At 34.5% G+C, this 19,731-nt stretch overlaps 1 protein-coding gene across 17 annotated transcripts in view; it reads right to left on the reverse strand.

The window, feature by feature from the left end:
• LOC146400031 (uncharacterized) overlaps window positions 1–19,731 on the reverse strand; it is a 179,443-nt gene that overhangs the window by 85,829 nt on the left and 73,883 nt on the right. The window lies entirely within an intron of this gene.

Below are 19,731 nucleotides of genomic sequence, written 5' to 3' on the forward strand. Positions count from 1 at the left end.
AGTCTGTCCTCTCTCCAAATGGCAAACATAGTATATCAAAATGGCCTACTGAAAGCATAACTATAAAACTATGACTAACCTTCAGAATAGACTGTGTGCTCATTCTCTGCTAACCTTAGGATTTTATTAAATTATTATTTTAAATGGATCTGGTAATTGCAGCTAGATTTGTACAGTAAGTACAAGTTACAAAACAGTTCCTTTTTCCCTATTTCAACATCTTTCTTTAATCTAGCCAAGAACTCTAAGATGTCTTTGGAATACATATTCCAAAAACTTTTGAAATCTATTCCAAGACTAATACTTACTTTTGTATTTTATAACCCCCTGCAATGTTTAACAATCTAAAACATAACTGTTTCAAATGGACACTGATTTTGGATTCCTTCTGGGAAAAGATAGTAATATTTTGTCTAAGAGAAAGCAAACTTGAGATGGAGTGGGTGGGGAGGGTCAGTTTCAATGGTAAACACCTTTGGTTTAATCAGATTTGTCAAATGGCAACTGTTACTTCATGGTTCTTTGTTTCTTAAGTTTTCACAGTGAAATGATAGCAGTTGAAAAAGTGGGGTATAAGTGAAAAATAAGAATGAATGTCTTAGTGTTTTTTTTTTTAAGTGATTGGTACACAAAATAGAGGTCTAAAGAATTTCTTCCACCACCTAACACTTTTAGAATTATTTATGTCAAAATACTTTCAACTATTGTAATTACTCCTCAGCTTTGTAACATTAACATCGGTATCAATTTTCTGTGGTCCTCCCAGTTGACCACAAATGGATCATTCCCCACATATCCCACTAAGTACTTTGGAAAAGACTGACAGCTATTCTTTCAAATGGCATAAGGATAGGGAAACAAACTTCAGGGAAAAGGATGAATGAAGTCCCCTTTTTAAATCTTTAGAAAATTGGAGATAAAATAAAAGAAAGATTGCTTTTATCTTGAATCAAGTCAAATTTAAAGTTCTTGGTGTATCTAAAAAAGCCACTATTCTATTATTTAAAGCTTAAACAGTACATTTAAATTCTGATATATTCCCACATATATATTTTGCTTTTCCCCTGAAATCTTTCAAGAAAGAAAAATGATTTAAACATTTAAAATGTCATGAAGTAAATCAATTTAATGATGTAATAAAATCATCAATAGCAATTACATATTTAAGAAAATTTCAATGAATGTAAAGATTATGTCCATGTTCAATTTGCTTGTTTCTTTTAAGAATGCATATTTTAGTGCATTATTTTACATTTTTATCCTTTGCTAAACATTTGTTTTAGTTATTTATTCTAAAAATAAAAATATTAATAGTTATTAAACATTCAACCCTGAGTTCTAATTTAAATCTGAAAACATTCTTGTGAGGAGAATAAATTAATAGATGAGGAAATTGAGGCTTAAATGCCAGAAAAAAAGGCTTTAAAATTTACTGCTATCCAAACTATTTATTCAATGTAATCAACATTCACTGAATGTCACATACTCAGTATTGTTATCATAATATCATGGAGAATAGCAAGAAAAAGGGTAATATACCTATATAAAAGAAATGAAAGAATTCTTACATAACTGCAAGAGAAATTTTACCACAGATTTGAGTTTAGAATTATATGACACTAAGCCTTTAAAAAATGTGACCTGTCTTTTACTCCACAGAATTATAACATGGAGGCAGACATAGAATATATTCAAGAAATATGTCTAAATTACATATAAATATATTTACAGAAAGATTTGGGCAAAGATCTATTAAGAGAGTAGGTATGACTTAGTGTGTTGGTTAATGTCCCCTTTATCTCTAATGTCCACCATCCTAATGTCAACATTCAATTGATAGTATCTAATGTTGAGAATTAGACAGGAGATTAGATTTACAGACATCCTATAAATCCCCTTAGAAAGTGCTTTCTAAATTGCAGTCTTTTGCATCTCTCTCATAATTAAAAAAAATCAGCTAAGTATAATTTCTGGTACATCAAGTCCCAGATAATCAAGTTCTTAAATAACCATTTCTACTTTATTTCATTTGCCCTTTAATGAAACATAATTTTCAACCTCTTTTACTTTTCAAAGCTCTGATCTTAATAAGCAGTACTTTTAGTTTTTTCATCAGACCCCAAACCCTGATGGAATGTAATACTTTCATCAGACAAAATGTATTTATAAGGGATCTCTGTGCCATTAAAACTATCCTACCATTTTGAAGTCACAGTTTCTCCAGTTTAAAATTCATCCCATACTTAACTAAATGCATTCTAACTTCTTTTTATGGTTACATGTATGTCCATCTCTTTCAAGAGACTGTTAGATTCAACCCAGTAATTCTATGCAGCCATAAACACTGCTTTGCAATTGATGAATATTTATAAAAGCATTGCTACATGCTATGAAATAGTCCCTTCTTGTCGCTACTCATTTTAAGACCAGTGAAAAGTGAATGGAAAAGTATATGGAGCTCCATACTATAATCTGTGTTAGAAAATCATTGTCCTCTCTCTCCAGATCAAGCTAAATGTTCTGAGCTTTAAGAAATTATTTTCAAAAGCAGGCAAATATATAAATCTTCTACTCTATGAAAAATCAAATTTTGTTTATCTATTTTCATAAAATTTCCAGAAAAGAAAATATAGAACTGGAAAACCAGACTTTTTGTTTCCAGACCCATTTATATAAAGAACTAGCTTGTGACATTGGGTAAATTCATTATCTTCCTGTGGTCTTAATTTCTTCATTTTTTCACCTTTAATGCTTTCAAGGTGAACATTCTACTGCTGTTCTTTTAGGAAAATTATACATGATATTTCTATTATTTTAGTGACTACTCTGATTATTGACTTAGACAATCATCTTTAATCACACATCTCTACATTCCCTTTGCAGGATATAAGAGCCTTAAATTACATTGATTCCTATATACCCTATTTTATCTTATGTTTCATCATTGTCTAGTATTTAATTTCATCTTGTTTTAACTCAAATTTATTTAAGACAATTAGTATTATATCAGTGATTATTAGTATTTTTCCATTTGTAACACAATAATAGTAAGTCAATAATTATTGTTTCATCATGTTTGCCAACTTCCTGGCACAGTAATTTTGCTTGCACCCCTTTTCTTTCTTCATTCAGGGCTGGACTGATTAATTCCCACCTTCCCTGTCTGAAATTTTGTTTTTAGTCTCACTCATAAATGATACACTGTCTGGTTGGGTATAGAATTCTAGGCTGGACTGTGACAGCATAATTTTATTGTATTCCTACCTTGACTTTCACTATCAGTATATCTGCAATTGCCTGATAATTATTCCTTTGAAAATTATCTTTTTTTCTCTTTCTAGATCTTTTAAGATCTTCTATGAACATGTATGACCCTTGTGTTTAACCTGCAAGGGACTTAATATGTTTCTCAAATATGAAAATGAAATTGTTTCCTATATTTTGGGTATGCTAAATTTTTATGATTGAAAATAACTCCCCATGTCTTCTATTACCTTCTCTCTTATTTGATATAATTCTTTTTTTTTTTTTTTTTTTTGTCTTTTTGCCATTTCTTGGGCTGCTCCCGTGGCATATCGAGGTTCCCAGGCTAGGGGTCGAATCGGAGCTGTAGTCTCCAGCCTATGCCAGAGCCACAGCAACATGGGATCTGAGCCGTGTCAGCAACCTACACCACAGCTCACGGCAATGCCGGATCGTTAACCCACTGAGAAAGGGCAGGGATCGAACCCGCAACCTCATGGTTCCTAGTTGGATTCGTTAACCACTGTGCCATGACGGGAACTCCTATAATTCTTATTAAACAGTTTTTTTTACTTTTTTTATTCAAGTACACAGAAATCTACTACATTTCTATACACTAACAATGAAAGGTAAGAAACTAGGAAAACAATTCCATTTAATGTTACATTTAAAAGAATAAAATATTTAGGAATAAACCTATCTAAAGAGACAAAAAACCTGTACTGTGAAAACTATAAGACACTGATGAGAAAAATTAAAGATGACACAACAAATAGAAAGACATATCATGCTCTCGGATTGTAAGAATCAATATTGTCAAAATGATTATACTACCCAAATCAATCTACAGATTTGATGCAATCCCTACCAAATTACCAATAGAATTCTTCACAGAACTAGGACAAAATATTTAAAAACTTATATGGAAGCACAAAGACCCTGAATAGCCAAAGCAATCTTGAAAAAGAGAAACAGAACTGGAGGAATCAGGCTCTCAGACTTCAGAATATACTACAAAGCTACAGTCATAAAAACAGTATGTTGTCATCACACAATGGAAATAGACATCAGTGGAACAAGATACAAAGCCCAGAAAAAAACCCAAGTACCTATGGTCAACTAATCTATGACAAAGGAGGAAAGAACTTACAGTGGAGGAAAGAGTCTTTTCAACAAGTGCTGCTGGAAAAAACTGGAGAGCTACATGAGAAAGAATGAAATTAGAACATTCTCTAAAACCGTACATAAAAATAAACTCAAAATAGATTAAAGACCTAAATGTAGTCCAGATAACTTAAAGTCCTAGAGGAAAACATGGGCAGAACATTCTTTGATATAAATCGCAGCAACATCTTGTTTAATCCACCTCTTAGAATAATGACAATAAAAACAAAAATAAACCAAAGGTATCTAAATAAAAAGCTTATTCACAGCAAAGGAATCATAGAAAAAAGACAACCCACAGAATGGAAGAAAATCACTACAAACAATGCAATCAACAACACCTTACTCTTGAAAACACACATACAACTCATACAGCTCAACAACAAAAAAACTGAACTACCCAATCTAAAAATGAACAGATGACCTAGCAGACCTTTCTCTGAAGAAGAAATATAAATGGGCAATAGCTACATGAAAAATGCTCAGCATCGCTAATTATTAGTGAAATGCAAATAAAAACAACAATAAAGTACCACCTCACACCAGTCAAAATGGACATCATGAAAAACTCTACAAATTATAAAAGCTGGAAAGGGTGTGGAGAAAACACAACCCTCCTGCAGTGCTGGTGGGAATGTAAGTTGGTGCGATCATTATGGAAAACAGTATAAAGATTCCTCAGAAAACTAAAAATAGGATTACCATATGATCCATCAGTCCCACTCCTGGGCATAAATCCAGATAATATTCCCTATATTCATAGCAACAATATTCACAATATCTAAGACATGTAAACAACTTAAATGTCCATTGACAGAGGAATGGATTAAGAAGCTGTGGTATAGATACTCAATGGAATATTACTCAGCCACAAAAAGGAATGAAATAATGCCATTCACAGAAACATGTATGCAATCAGAGATGATCATACTAAATTAAGTAAATCAGAAAGAAAAAGACAAATACCATATGATATCACTTACATATGATATCTAAAATACGGCACAAAGAATCTATCTATAAAAAGAAACAGATGCATAGGCATAGGGAAAGGACTTGTGGTTGTCAAGAGGGAGAAAGGATGGAGAAGTAAGGACAGGGATTTTAGCTTAATAGATGCAAACTATTACATTCAGAATGGATAAGCAATGAGGTCCTACTGTATAACACAGGGAACTATATCTAATCTCCTGGGATAGACCATGATGGAAAGTAATATATAAGAAAAGAATGTATATATATATATATATGTGTGTGTGTGTGTGTGTGTATATATATGTATATATGACTGAGTCACTTGGCTGTACAGTAGAAATTGGCACAACATTGTTAATCAACTATACTTTAATAAAAATAATAAATTTCAAATTAAAAAAATAGATTGATAGGCCTAACTCTGTACTTTTTGTCCATAAATATGCCCTTTACATTTTCCATTGCATTGTGTTTTTGTTTCCCTCTGCGTAATTTCTTCATAGCTTTCAGGTAAAATTTTGTGCATTTCTATCCTATGAATTTTAACTTTCCAAGACTACATTATTCACTTTTAAAAGATGTATTCCCTTCTTTATCAATATTTCACCATTCTGGTGTCTTATTTTCTTACTGCTTATACTTCTTGTTTTACAATTTAATCATTTTCTACACATTTAGTTTATAGTGTCTATCAGAGTTCTCTATGGTCCTAAGTATGCAAGCACTGCTTACATTTGTTTACTTACACTTCTGAAAAAAAATTTAGGAGTTCCTGTCGTGACTCAGCAGAAACAAATCTGACTAGTATCCAAGAGGACACATATTTGATTCCTGGCCTTGCTCAGTAGGTTAAAGATCCGGTGTTGCTGTGAGCTGTGGTGTAGGTTGCAGATGTGGCTTGGATCTGGCATTGCTGTGGCTGTGGCATAGGCCAGTGGCTACAGCTCCAATTCGACCCCTAGCCTGGGAACCTCTGTATGCTGCCAGGTGCGGTCCTACAAAAATAAACTTAAAAAAAAAAGACGAAAAGAAAAAGAAAATGAGATCCTGCTGTGTAGATTGGGACTAGAAAAGTCTAGTCACTTATGATGAAGAATGATAATGTGAGAAAATAGAATGTGTACATGTATGTATAACTGGGCCACAATGCTGTACAGTAGGAAAAAAATGTATGGGGAAATAATAATTTAAAAATAAATATCAATAAAAAATTTATTGCAAATTCATTTTCAGTAGCGTTTTACTTGTGGGAATTCCATGTTATCTGGATTGAGGACATATCCCTCTTTAGCAGTTTTGTATTTTCTTCTGGAAGGAATTCCCAGAGGATTTACTACTTAGGACCATTTTGCGCTAATTTTGCTACTTACAGGTTTTTTGACCATATGCTTAACATGAATTTGAATCACAAATCTATCTGCATGCTTACCAATTCTCAGGAGAAACTTTTTTTTCCCACCTAGTGTCCACAAAGAAACTAACAGCTTTCTTGTTGTCACTCTGTTGTCAGTGGGCATATTTTATTTTAAAGCCTACCCTTCCACTTAGGGGCAGCCTTTCAAGGATCCTAGTTGAACTGTGAACATGTGCATAGGATAGATCTCACAGTTCCAATTCTCTAACTCAAGATGTTCCAAATATTAATCTTCTATCTCTACACAGGTATGAAACCATAAGCCATTGGGTTACTTGTACTGGAAACTCCCCATAACCCTATCCTAAGCCAAGGCCAGCATTGGCTTTCGTACCTGATACTCTTATTTTCAGTACCTTCTTCATTCCTGTACTTGGAGGTTTTTCCTAGTTTGGGTGAATTTATCTATACATTTCAAAGAAATATTCATCCAGCATTTCTTGATCTTTATGACAGAAGTGTTGCAGTTTAAGTGGGCTTCACATTGACAGCATTAGAAGTAGTCTCAGTCTGTTTCTATGAAATAAGAGCACTGGATATATAATCTCTATGATTCGCACTAGCTCTGATATTCTGTGAACTATTTATATGCATTAAATTGATACTTTAGTTTTTAAAACTGCTGGTCATTCCATTGCTTAAGAGAGCTTCTCACTCTGGGTAATGGGCAGCTACTGCCATAGAGTTTTTCACAAACCCAAAATGATTAAAAATGTTTGCCAGCTGCTTCAAGGGAGAAAAGAAATTTAGAAGCACATATCCCATCTGCAGAGATCTGACTTATTGTAATTGTCTGATATTTCTTTTACACTGTGAAAACTACTTCTGACAATGCAGTGCTAGTAGTCCTTTCTTTGGGTGTATGTTTGACCTCATTGTTGGCAGCAAATGAAAAAAGGAAGAAATAGTAGTTTAGTTGTTGAACCTTAGAAATGAGGATAGGGTTACATGGGCAATATTTTCTTCTCTCAAAACATGACAGGGAAACAGATACCCATCACATGTCAGAGAGTGAAAGATTTGGGCTAATGCTTGGCAGGAACATACATGGCTGAGGTTTCATTTCTTTGCTCTCTAGTACATACTGTGGCAATGTTAAAGTTCAGGCTTCACATTCCTTTCTGGTGAAAAAGGGATTTAATGAATATGCTCCATGTTCTTGTAGATGCTAAATGACATGCATCTTCCTCTCATTTTGACTACCCTGTTTTGAATACCATGGATATATTGTGCATGGGTACCTTTCCAACTAAAAAGTACTTACTGAGAAGGAAGAGGAATCATTGCTGTGGGACAAAAACATTTTCCCTCAAAAAAGAATGTACAAGCACACAAAAAAGATGTGGGATTTTTATGAATCATATCCTGTAATTTTTTACTTTTTTCCAGCTACCTCCTTCTTAGAACAGAATCCAAGAAAACCAAAGAAAACTATTTGTGCTGTGAGCAAAAATTTTGCCAAATTGAATTACATAATTCATCCAGTAGATTTGATGAGTTCCTGGATGCAATTTGCAAATTTGCATTTTAGGCACAAGGAAATAATGCATTTGTTATACATGAAAAACACAGTGCTTGTTACAAAACCATATCTTGTAACTGCTCAGGAATGTCTCTGTATATATGCAGAGTATATACACTTAGGCATGAAATTTGGCTATTTATCATGTATAATCAGGATATTTGACAGTGAACCTACTGAATTATGGAATAAAATTTATGAATTGCTAGAAATTAAGAATTTTTATAAAATTATGTTAAAAATAGTTAAATATATTAATTAAATAAGATTATCAACTTTCAAAATACTCAGGGAAAGGAAGAGATTCACTTTGATGTATCATACTTGAAATCATTGTACATTATCCTTTATTTTTCAAAATAAACTTTCTAAATTATGAGAAGGGTGGTTGATGTCAGCAAGATAATGGACTAGGAAGCTCCAGGATCTTGTTTCCTTATAGAATTATCAAATAAACAACCACATATTGACTAAGATAATGTCATAGGAGCTTTATAAACTCGCTACAACTCTATAGCAACCAAGAAAGTGCCCAATAAAGAAGACACATTCAAAGTGGTAGGAAATTTCTTGGTGCTTTTATTCACATTTGCCTCAGCTCCTCCATGTTCTTGAAACAAAGAGCCAGAGAAAGTAATCTCTCTTAGTTTTCTCAGGCCCCAGAACAAGAAACTGTGGACTAATTGACTTAAAAAAAAACAGATAATTATTTCTCACAGTTCTGGAGGTGAGAAAGTCTGATATCAGAATGCCAACAAGGCAGAGTTTTGGTGAGGGCCCTCTTCCTGACTTGAAGATGGCTGCTTTCCTGTTTTATCCTCACATGTTGGATAAAGGAAGCTCTGGTGTCTCTTCCTCCTTTAAAATGACACTAATCCTATCATGGACACATCACACATGTTTTTACAGCAGCTGCCCAGCAGCTCCATGGCTGCAGTGTATCAGCTGTAGCAACAGACCTGTGGCTGTAGTGTACCAGCTCTAGCAGCTCTGTAGCTGCAGTGTATCAGCTCTTTTACCCAGCGAGAAACAAAGCAAGCACTCGGAGAGTTGGAGAACTCAGGTTTATTACACTGGCCGGCCCAGAGGTGATCACTCTCTGGAATCTGTGCCCCTAAGAAGGGTTTCACAAGGCTTTTATGGGCTAGCTCTTCCAGGTCTGTGCTTTGTGGACCCGAGTGAGGTCAGGCAAGGTAGTAGATGCGGAAACAACTTTACAGAAGCAGGTGTGTGGGGGAGGGGTGGTTGGGGAAGTTGGCTGGACTTTGCTTAGTCATCGTGGCTGGGGTCTCTCCTTTTTACCTTTTCATCAGGACATTTTCTCCTACAATGTGACATCATGTAAACAAAATTACCTCCCAAGTCCCTACACCTCCAATACCATCACAGTAGGGGATATGGTGTTTTGACATTTGAATTGAGTAGGAAGGAACAAACACTCAGTCTCTGGCATGGCCCAATTCCAAGTTCCCTCCCTTTGGGCTGAAAAGAATGGAGTGGAAGTTATTTACAAAGTCTCTGGCCTGTCTGTGGGCTTTCCAAGGGACTGAAATCTATTTTGCCTGCCTTGAACCTTAGTCAGGAAATGTTGGCATAGTTTGGTCTCAGAATGGAAGCCACAAAAGGCAGGGGTGGACACCATGGTGTGTGAAAACTGCAGGTGGATTTCAGACTTATAACGCATGGAGAGAAGAAATTGATGATGAGTAGAGAAATACAATACAATATCTAAAGCCCCCAAGAAGAAGCTGATGTGTGACTCTTTTGGAAATTAAGTCATTTAAAAGCAACCAGGATGCATTTCTTTACATTATCAATGAAATATTGGAGAGGGACTATAAATAAACAATCCTTTTTAAAATCACATAAAAAAAATTACTTCAGCAAAAACCCCATCAAGGAGCTGAGAGACTTATATGCTGAGAAGTACAAAACATTAATCAAATAAATTGAAGATGATTCACATGAATGGAAAGATATCCCATGCTCTTAGATTGGAAGAATTAATATTGTTAAAATGGCCATGCCACATAAAATAATCTACAGATTTAAGTGATCTCTATCAAATATCCATGACATTTTTCATAGAACTATAACAATCCTAAAATTTATGTGGAACCATAAAAGGCTCAGAATTGCCAAAATAATCCTGAGGTAAAAGAACAAAAGCAGGAGGCTTTCCAGACTTCAGACCAAACTACAAAGCTACAGTCATCAAAACAGCAGGGTATAGGCACAAAAAAAGACATAAGGATTAATGGAACAGAATGGAGAGCCCAGAAATAAATCCACAAACCTATGGACAATTAATTTTTGACAAAGGATATAAGAATATAAAATGGGGGAAAGATAGTCTCTTCAGCAAGTGATGTTAGGAAAGTTGGACAGCTGCATGTAAATCAATGAAGTTACAATACAGCCTCAGACCATGCACAAAAATAAACACAAAATGGCTTAAAGACGTAACTATAAGATGTGACACCATAAAACTCCTAGAAGGAATCATAGGCAAAACATTCTCTGAAATTAACCATGCAAATGTTTTCTTCAGTCTCCTAAAGCAAAAGAAAAAAAAGCAAAAATAAACAAATGGGATCTAACCAAACTTATAAGCACTTGATAGCAAAGGAAACCATACGCAAAACAAAAAACAACCTATGAACTGAGAGAAAATATTCACAAATTATGCAACAAACAGGGTTTAGTTTTCAAAATATGAAAACAGCTCATACAACTCAATAACAACAACAACAAAAAACACAATCCAATTAAAAAATAGGCAGAAGACCTAAACAGGCATTTCTCCAAAGAAAACAGACAGGCTGGCAATAGGCACATGAAGATGCTCAACATTGTTAATAATTAGAGAAATGCAAATCAAAACTATAATCACACTAGTCAGAATAGCCATTTTTAAAAGTCTACAAATAATAAAAGCTGGAGAGTGGGAAGAAAAGGGAACCCTATCACACTGTTGATGAGAATGCAAACTGGTACAGCCACTAAGGAAAACAGTATGGAGGTTCCTCTAAAAACTAAAAATAGAGTTGCCTTATAATCTAGCAATCCCACTCCTGGGCATATAACCAGACAAAATTATAACTTGAAAATATGCATGTATCCCAATGTTCACAGAAGCACTATTTACAATAGTCAAGACAGGGAAACAACCTTAATGATGTCCATAGACAGAATGGATAAAGATGTGGTGTATGTTGTTTGTGTGTGTGTATATAAAATGAAATACTACTCAGCCATTAAAAAGAATGAAATAATACTATTTGCAGCAACATGGACCTAGAGATGATTATACTAAGTGAGGTAAGATAGAAAAAATAAATACAAATACCATATGATATCACTTACATATGGAATCTAAAATACAAGTGAACACATCTATGAAACAGAAACAGACTCACAGACATAGAGAACAGGTTTGTGGTTGTCAAAGAGGAGAGACGATGGAGAAGGGAAGAGCTGGGAGTTTAGGATTAGCAGAGGCTATTATAGATAGAATGGAACAATGATATCCTACTATATATCACAGGGAACTGTATTCAATATCTTTGATAAATCATAACAAAAGAATATGAGAAGGTATATATGTATAACTGAGTCACTTTGCTATACAGCAGAAATTAACACAACATTGTAAATCAACTATAATTTAATAAAATTAAATAAATGAAAACTCTCTTTAAAAAATAGTAGAAATGGGAAGCTGACAAGGACAGAAAATAAAATTATTAAACTCTCCAAGAAATAAAACAAAATCAAGAAAAAGAAAATAGGAAATAACAGAATAACAGAAGTTCCAGAGAAGAGGAACAGAATAAGGAAAACTCAAAAAATTTTTCCTACAAGAAGAATATAAATTCCCTGGTTATTTGCTGCTCACACTGGATGAAGACAGAGCCAAACCAATACATAGCTTTGTGAAGCTTCAGACAACTATGTTCAAAGAGAAAACTATATTGGTTTCCAGAAAAAGAAAAGTAAAAGAAAATAAAGTGGTAATCATACTGACATCAGACTTCTCCACAGCAACACTGAGAGCTACAACACAGTGTTGCCTGGCTTCAAAAAACTGAGGGGGCAGGAGTTCCCATCATGGGTCAGTGGTAGTGAATCCAACTAGTATCCATGAGGACACAGGTTTCATCCCTGGTCTTGCTCAGTGGGTTAAGGATCTGGCATTGCTCTGAGCTGTGGTGTAGGTCACAGATGCAGCTTGGATCTGGCATTGCTGGGGCTGTGGTGTAGGCTGGCAGCTACAGCTCCAATTCAGTCCCTAACCTGGGAACTTATGTATGCCACGGCCACAGCCCTAAAAAAGACAAAAAAAAAATTGATGGGGAAATATTTCCATCCAGAATACTATATTCTGTGAAACTTAATCAAGTGATGGTCTAAAATATTTTATTATCATGTACCGTTACTCAGAAAACAACTGGAAGACTTAGTCCTCCAAATGATGAAAGAGACAAAGAAGGAGGGTTGGTAGAAGAGAACAGAATCCAGGAAATAGGGCATCAGACAGGGCAAGGGGAATCCCCAGTGTGCTTGTGAAGGGAGGGGCCAGACCTAGGATGGGTCTAGAGAAAAGCCAGTTCTGGTTGAAGAGAATGGCAGAAGGCATGTCTTCAGGAAGATGAAACCAAAAAATATAATGAAGCTATTTTGAGAAGCTAAAGGAAGAAGAAGTATTTAGAGGGGAGCTGAAAGAACTAAACCTTTACCTCCCAGAAAAGAAAGTCAGAAGAGGAAATAAACAATGTTAAAGTCAAACAGAAGTATAGGCATATTACATAGAGATTTGAAAGTAACTATAAGAAAGAGATAGCTAAGGGATTAAAATGGTTTCCTGCGAACTCCAGCAGTGGCATAGTGGGTTAAGAATCTAACTGCAGCAGCCTGGGTTGCTGCAGAGATGCAGGTTTGATCCCAAGCCCAAAGCAGTGGGCTAAAGGATCCAGCATTGCTGCAATTGCGGCTCACATTCAACCCCTGGCCCAGGAACTTCCAAATGCCACAGGTGCTACCATTAAAAACAAACAAACAAACAAACAAACAAATAAAGGTTGCCTGCTAGGATAGGATGAGACGGAAAGGGTGGGGATGCAGGAATGAACAGGGAATTAGGGAATGGGACCTGGAAAATTTTTGCTTCTTTTCTCATAATAAGCACTGAAGAAATATTTGACTTACAGAATGTGTGTGTGTGTGTGTGTGTGTGTGTGTGTAAAACTTTGATACAAATTAATTCTAAAACTAAAAATTACCAAAAAAAAAAGTTTAAAAAAAAAGGATAGGAGGAGTATATATCTAGGCCCAGACAGAACACATGACTAGAAAAGATTTGAGAAGGCTTAAGATCACTCCAGGCTAATCTCAAGACTCAGGAGTCCAATAATTAGTAAAAAGTATTCCACATCAGTCTGCAAAGACTGAAACAGATGGATATTTTTTCAAATGCCAACTTTTTCAAAAGATCACAAGGCATAGAGAGAGAAATATGGCTAATGTAAAGGAACACAATAAATCTTGAGAAATATTCTCTGAAGATAAACATGCATCAAAGTTACTAAACAAAGACTTTAAAACAAATGTCTTAAATATGTCAAAAGAGCTAAAGAAAAACATTGACAAATAACTAAATTAGGAAAATGACATTTGAACAAAATGATAATATCAACAAGAGATAGAAATTACAACAAATATTCAAAAAGAAAGTCTGGGGCTAAAAAATACAAAAAGGAAAAACAATTGAAAAATTTGCTAGAGAGATTCAACAGCAGATTCAGACAGGGAGAAAAAGAATAGTAAACTTGAAGGTAAGTCATTGGAAATCATCAATTCTGAGGCACAAAAAGAAAAAAGAATGAAAAAGAAGACCCTAAAGGACTTATAGAACGTTATTAAATAGACCCATATACGTGTTATGGGAATAGCAGAAGAAAAAGAGAGAAGAGGATAGATTATCTGAAGAAACAATGTCCCAAATTTGAGGAAAGACACAGATATACAAATCCAAGCAGCACAATAAATTCCAAACAGAATAAACTCAAATAGAGCAAGACACTTTCTAATCAGGCTGTTGAAAGACAAAAAGGGAGAATCTTGAAAAGAGCAATAGATAAGCAACCCATTACATACAAGGGATTTCCAGTAAGACTTAGCAGATTTCTGAGCAGAAATTTTTCAGGGCAGGTGGCAGTGGAATGATATATTTTAATTTCAATCAAGTGTCTGGCAAAGCTATCCTTCAAAACTGAAAGAGAGATACCACCTCACACCAGTCAGAATGGCCATCATTAATAAATCCACAAATAACAAGTGCTGGAGGGGCTGTGGAGAAAAGGGAACCCTCCTGCACTGTTGGTGGGAATGTAAACTGGTACAGCCACTATGGAGAACAGTTTGGAGATACCTTAGAAATCTATACATAGAACTTCCATATGACCCCTCAATCCAACTCTTGAGCATCTATCCGGACAAAGCTCTACTTAAAAGAGACACATGCACCCGCATGTTCATTGCAGCCCTATTCACAATAGCCAGGACATGGAAACAATCCAAATGTCCATCAACAGATGATTGGATTCGGAAGAGGTGGTATATATACACAATGGAATACTACTCAGCCATAAAAAAGGATGACATCATGCCATTTGCAGCAACATGGATGGAACTAGAGAATCTCATCCTGAGTGAAATGAGCCAGAAAGACAAAGACAAATACCATATGATATCACTTATAACTGGAATCTAATATCCAGCACAAATGAACATCTCCTCAGAAAAGAAAATCATGGACTTGGAGAAGAGACTTGTGGTTGCCTGATGGGAGGGGGAGGGAGTGGGAGGGATCAGGAGCTTGGGCTTATCAGACACAACCTAGAATAGATTTACAAGGAGATCCTGCTGAATAGCATTGAGAACTATGTCTAGATATTCATGTTGCAACAGAAGAAAGGGTGGGGGAAAAACTGTAATTGCAATGTATACACGTAAGGATAACCTGACCCCCTTGCTGTACAGTGGGAAAATAAAAAATAAATAAATAAATAAAAATAAAAAATATGCATATCCAAAAAAAAAAAACTGAAAGAGAAACTAGGACATTCCTGATGAACAAATTCTGAGGAAGCTCATTATCACTAAGCCTACAACAAATGCCAAAAGGAGATATTTAAGTTGAAATGAAACTAGCCAGTAACTTGAAGCCATAAAAATAAGTTATTTAGTAAAGGTAAATGAATGTTCAAGTACTTAAAAAGTAGTATTTTGCTATTTGATTTTTTATTCCACATTTTGTTTCCAATAGGATTTAAAAGACAAATACATAAAAATAATGACAAATCTACATTAACAGGTACAGAAAATATATAGATGTAGTTTATGACATCAACAACATAATAGGGAGAGCTGTAAAGGTGTATCATTTTCTATGCACTTGAAGTTAAGTTTATATTAATTTATGATAGATTTCATTATTTTAGGCTATTATATATAATCCCAAGGTAATCACAAGGAAAATATCTATAGAATATACACAAAAGGAGATGAGAAAGGAATAAAAAGGTGTCACTACAAACAAAAACAAACAAAAAATAACCAAGAAAATGTAAAGGCAGTAATGGATTAAATTTTTTAAAAAAAGCTACTAAGACATAAAGAAAACAAATAATATGGCAAAATCAAGTGCTTCCCTTTACTTTAAATGTAAATGGTTAAACCCGCCAATATATATACTGGCAAAACGGGTTTAAAAAAATTAACAGGTGTTCCTGTTGTGGCTCAGGAGGTTAAGAACCCAACACAGTGTCCATGAGGATCCCTGTCCTTGCTCAATGTGTTAAGGATCTAGCATTGCCACGAGCTGCAGCATAGGTCACAGATGTGGCTCAGATCCAGAGTTGCTGTGTCTGAGGCAAAGGCCAGCAGCTGCAGTCCCCATTAAACTCCTAGCCTGGGAATTTCCATATACCACAGTCCCTAAAGAAAAAACAAAAAAAGAAAAAAGGAAACATTATCCAACTACGAGCTATCTCTATGAGATATATTTGAGATCTGAAGACACAGATAGGGTGAAAGTGAAATGCAGAAAAAGGTATCTCATGCAAATAGCAACCTAAAGAAAGCAGAAAAGGCTATTTTACATCAGAAAAAATAGATTTTAAGTCAAAAACTGTTCACAAAACAAACTGACCATTGATAAAATGGTCAATTCACCTGGAAATTATAACAGTTTTAAATATATATGCCTGGAACATCAGAATACCTAAATATATAAAGCAATGCAACATATGTAAACTATGGAATACAATGAAAGCAGTGCCAATGGAGAAATATACGGCTTTAAAAAAGGAAGAAAGATCTCAAATCAACAACTTAACTACATCTTAAGAAACAAAAAATAACAGAACATATTAAAATCAAAGCTACCGTAAGAAAGAAAATATGAAAATAAGAGCAGAGAAAAAATAAAACAAACAGTACAAAAGCAATAGCGAAAATCAACATAACCAAGAATTGGTTCTTTGTAAAGGTCAACAAAACTGATAAACCTTTAGAGAAAATGACTAGGGAAAAAGAGAGGGAGTTACCATCATGGTTCAGTGCTAATGAACTCTACTAGTATCCGTGAGGAGATGGGTTCAGTCCCTGGCCTACTCAGTAGGTTAAGGATGCTGTGTTGCTGTTGAGCTGTGGTGCAGGTTGCAGACACAGCTCAGATTTGGCCTTGCTGTGGCTGTGGTGTAGGCTAGCAGCTGTAGCTGCAATTAGACCCCTAGCCTGGGAACTTCCATATACTGCAGGTGTGGCCCCCCCCCCCAAAAAAATAAATAAATAAAATAAAAATCCCTATGAAAAAAGAGAGAAAATACCCAAATAACTAAAATCAGAATTGAAAGAAGGGATTTTACTACAGACTTTATGGAAACAAATAAGATTATAATAGAGTACTGTGAAAAATTGTACTCCAACAAATCGGATAACCTGGCTGTAATAGATGAGCTTTTAGAAACACAATGTACCAAGACTAAATCATGAAGAAACAGAAAATCTAAATAGGCCCATAATTAGTAAGAAGCACAAACCAATAATCAAAACCCTCCTAACAAAAAGATTTTCTACCCAAGAACAAAAGGCTACACTGATGAATTCTATCAAGTATTTAAGGAACACTTACCCTTCTCTATCTCTTCTGAAAAACTGAAGAAGGGGAGGGAGAATTGCTGACTCATTCTATGAGCAGCATACCGTGATATGAAAGCCAGACAAAAAGGAAAGAAAATTACAGACACATATCCTCTCTGAATATTGACATAAACATCTTCAATAAAATATTAGCAAACGCAATTCAACAAAACATTAAAAGATCATATATCAAGACCAAATAGGATTTATTTCCAAGAATATAAGGATGTTTCAATATGCAAAAATGAATCAATGAAAAGATTCAATCAAAAATGATTCAATACATTATAGAATGATAAGAACAAAACTACACAATCATCTCCATGAATACAGAAAAAAACAGTTTATAAAATCCAACACCCCTCGTGATAAAACTTTAACAAACCAGGAATAGAAGGAAACAACCTCAACATAATAAAGGCCATATATGCAAATCAAAATCACAATGAGGTACCACATCACATCAGTCAGAATGGCCATCAATAATAAGTCTCAAATAACAAATTCTGGAGATGGTATGGAGAAAAGGGAACCCTCCTATACTAAATGTAAATTGACATGACCACTATGTTAAACAGTATGGAGGCACTTCAGAAAACTAAATATAGAACTACTATATGATCCTGCAATCCCACTGCTGGGCATATATCTGGACAAAACCATAATTCCAAAAGATACATGCACCTGTTTGTTCACAGAAGCCCTATTAACAATAGCCAAGATGTGGAAAGAACCTAAATGCCCACTAACAGATGACTGGATTAAGAAGATACAGTACATATACACAGGATACTACTCAGCCATAAAAAAGAACAAAATAATGCCATTTGGAGCAATATGGATGCAACTAATACTAAGTGAAGTAAGTTAGAAAGAGAAAGAGATACCATATGATATCACTTATAGGTGGAATCTAAAATATAGCACAAATGGACTTATCAACAAAATAGAAACAGACTCAAATAGACCTGTGGTTGCCAATGTGGAGTGGGAAAGAGTGGAATGGACTGGGAGTTTGGGATTATTAGTTGCAAACTATTATATTTAGAATGGATAAGAAATGAGGTCCCGCTGCATAGCACAGGGAACTATAGCCAATCACTTGTGATAGAACATGATGAAAGATAATATGAGAAAAAGAGTCACTTTGCTGTACAGCAGAAAATGACAGAACATTGTAAATATACTATACTTTAAAAAGTTTAAAAAAGTTTAAAAAGGCCATATAAGAAAATCCATAGCCAACATCATATTGCATTATTCAGTGTTCTCCAGAGAAACAGACCCAATAGAAGTTATATACATATATAATCACAGCACTCAATGGCTAAGACTGAAAGCTTTTAATCTAAAATATACATTATTATATATAGAGAGGATAACTAACAGGGACTTAATGTAGAGCACAGGGAGGTCTACTCGATGTTCTGTAATAACCTACATATGGGAAAAAATAGATATATGTGTATGTATAAGTGATTCACTTTGCTGTAAACCTAAAGCTAATAAGCATTGTAAATCAACTATACCCCAATAAAATTTTTTAAATAAAATTAAAAAAAGAACAAGGTTGCCTTTCATTACTTCTATTCAATTTATTACTTAAAGTCTTAGACCAATTAGGCAAGAAAAAGAAAAGACATACAAATGGGAAAGGAAGACATAAAATTATCTCTGGTAACTGATGACATAATCTCATATGGAGAAAACTAATGATTCCACAAAATCTGTTAGACCTAATGAATGAGTTCAGCACGGTTGAAGGATAAAAATTAAAACACAAAAATTATTTGTGTTCTACATACTGACAATGAATAGTATGAAAGGAAATTAAGAAAACAACTTCATTTAGGAGAGCATCAAAAAATAATAAAATACATGGAAATAAACAGCCAAGGAAATGAAGACTGAAAACTACAATTTTCAAAAAAAATTAATGAGCACACACAAGAAAGGAAAAGCAGCCAGTGTTCATTGATTAGAAGACTTAATGTTGTTAAGACGTCAATAATACCTGAAGCAAACTATAGATTTAATCAATTTCTATCAAAAGCCCAATGATTTTTTTTTGCAGAAAAGAAAAATACATTCTAACATTCTTACAGAATTTCAAGATATCTTGAATAGACAAAAATAATCTTGAAAATGAAAAAAGAGGTCTCACACTTCCAGATTTCAAAAGTTAGTACAAAGCTATGGTAATCACAAC

This window comes from Sus scrofa, chromosome 9 (genome assembly GCF_054392235.1).
Source record: "Sus scrofa isolate SSC_HxYL_T2T_F1_AM1 chromosome 9, Sscrofa_HxYL_maternal_Yorkshire_Landrace_v2.0, whole genome shotgun sequence".
NCBI lineage: Eukaryota > Metazoa > Chordata > Mammalia > Artiodactyla > Suidae > Sus > Sus scrofa.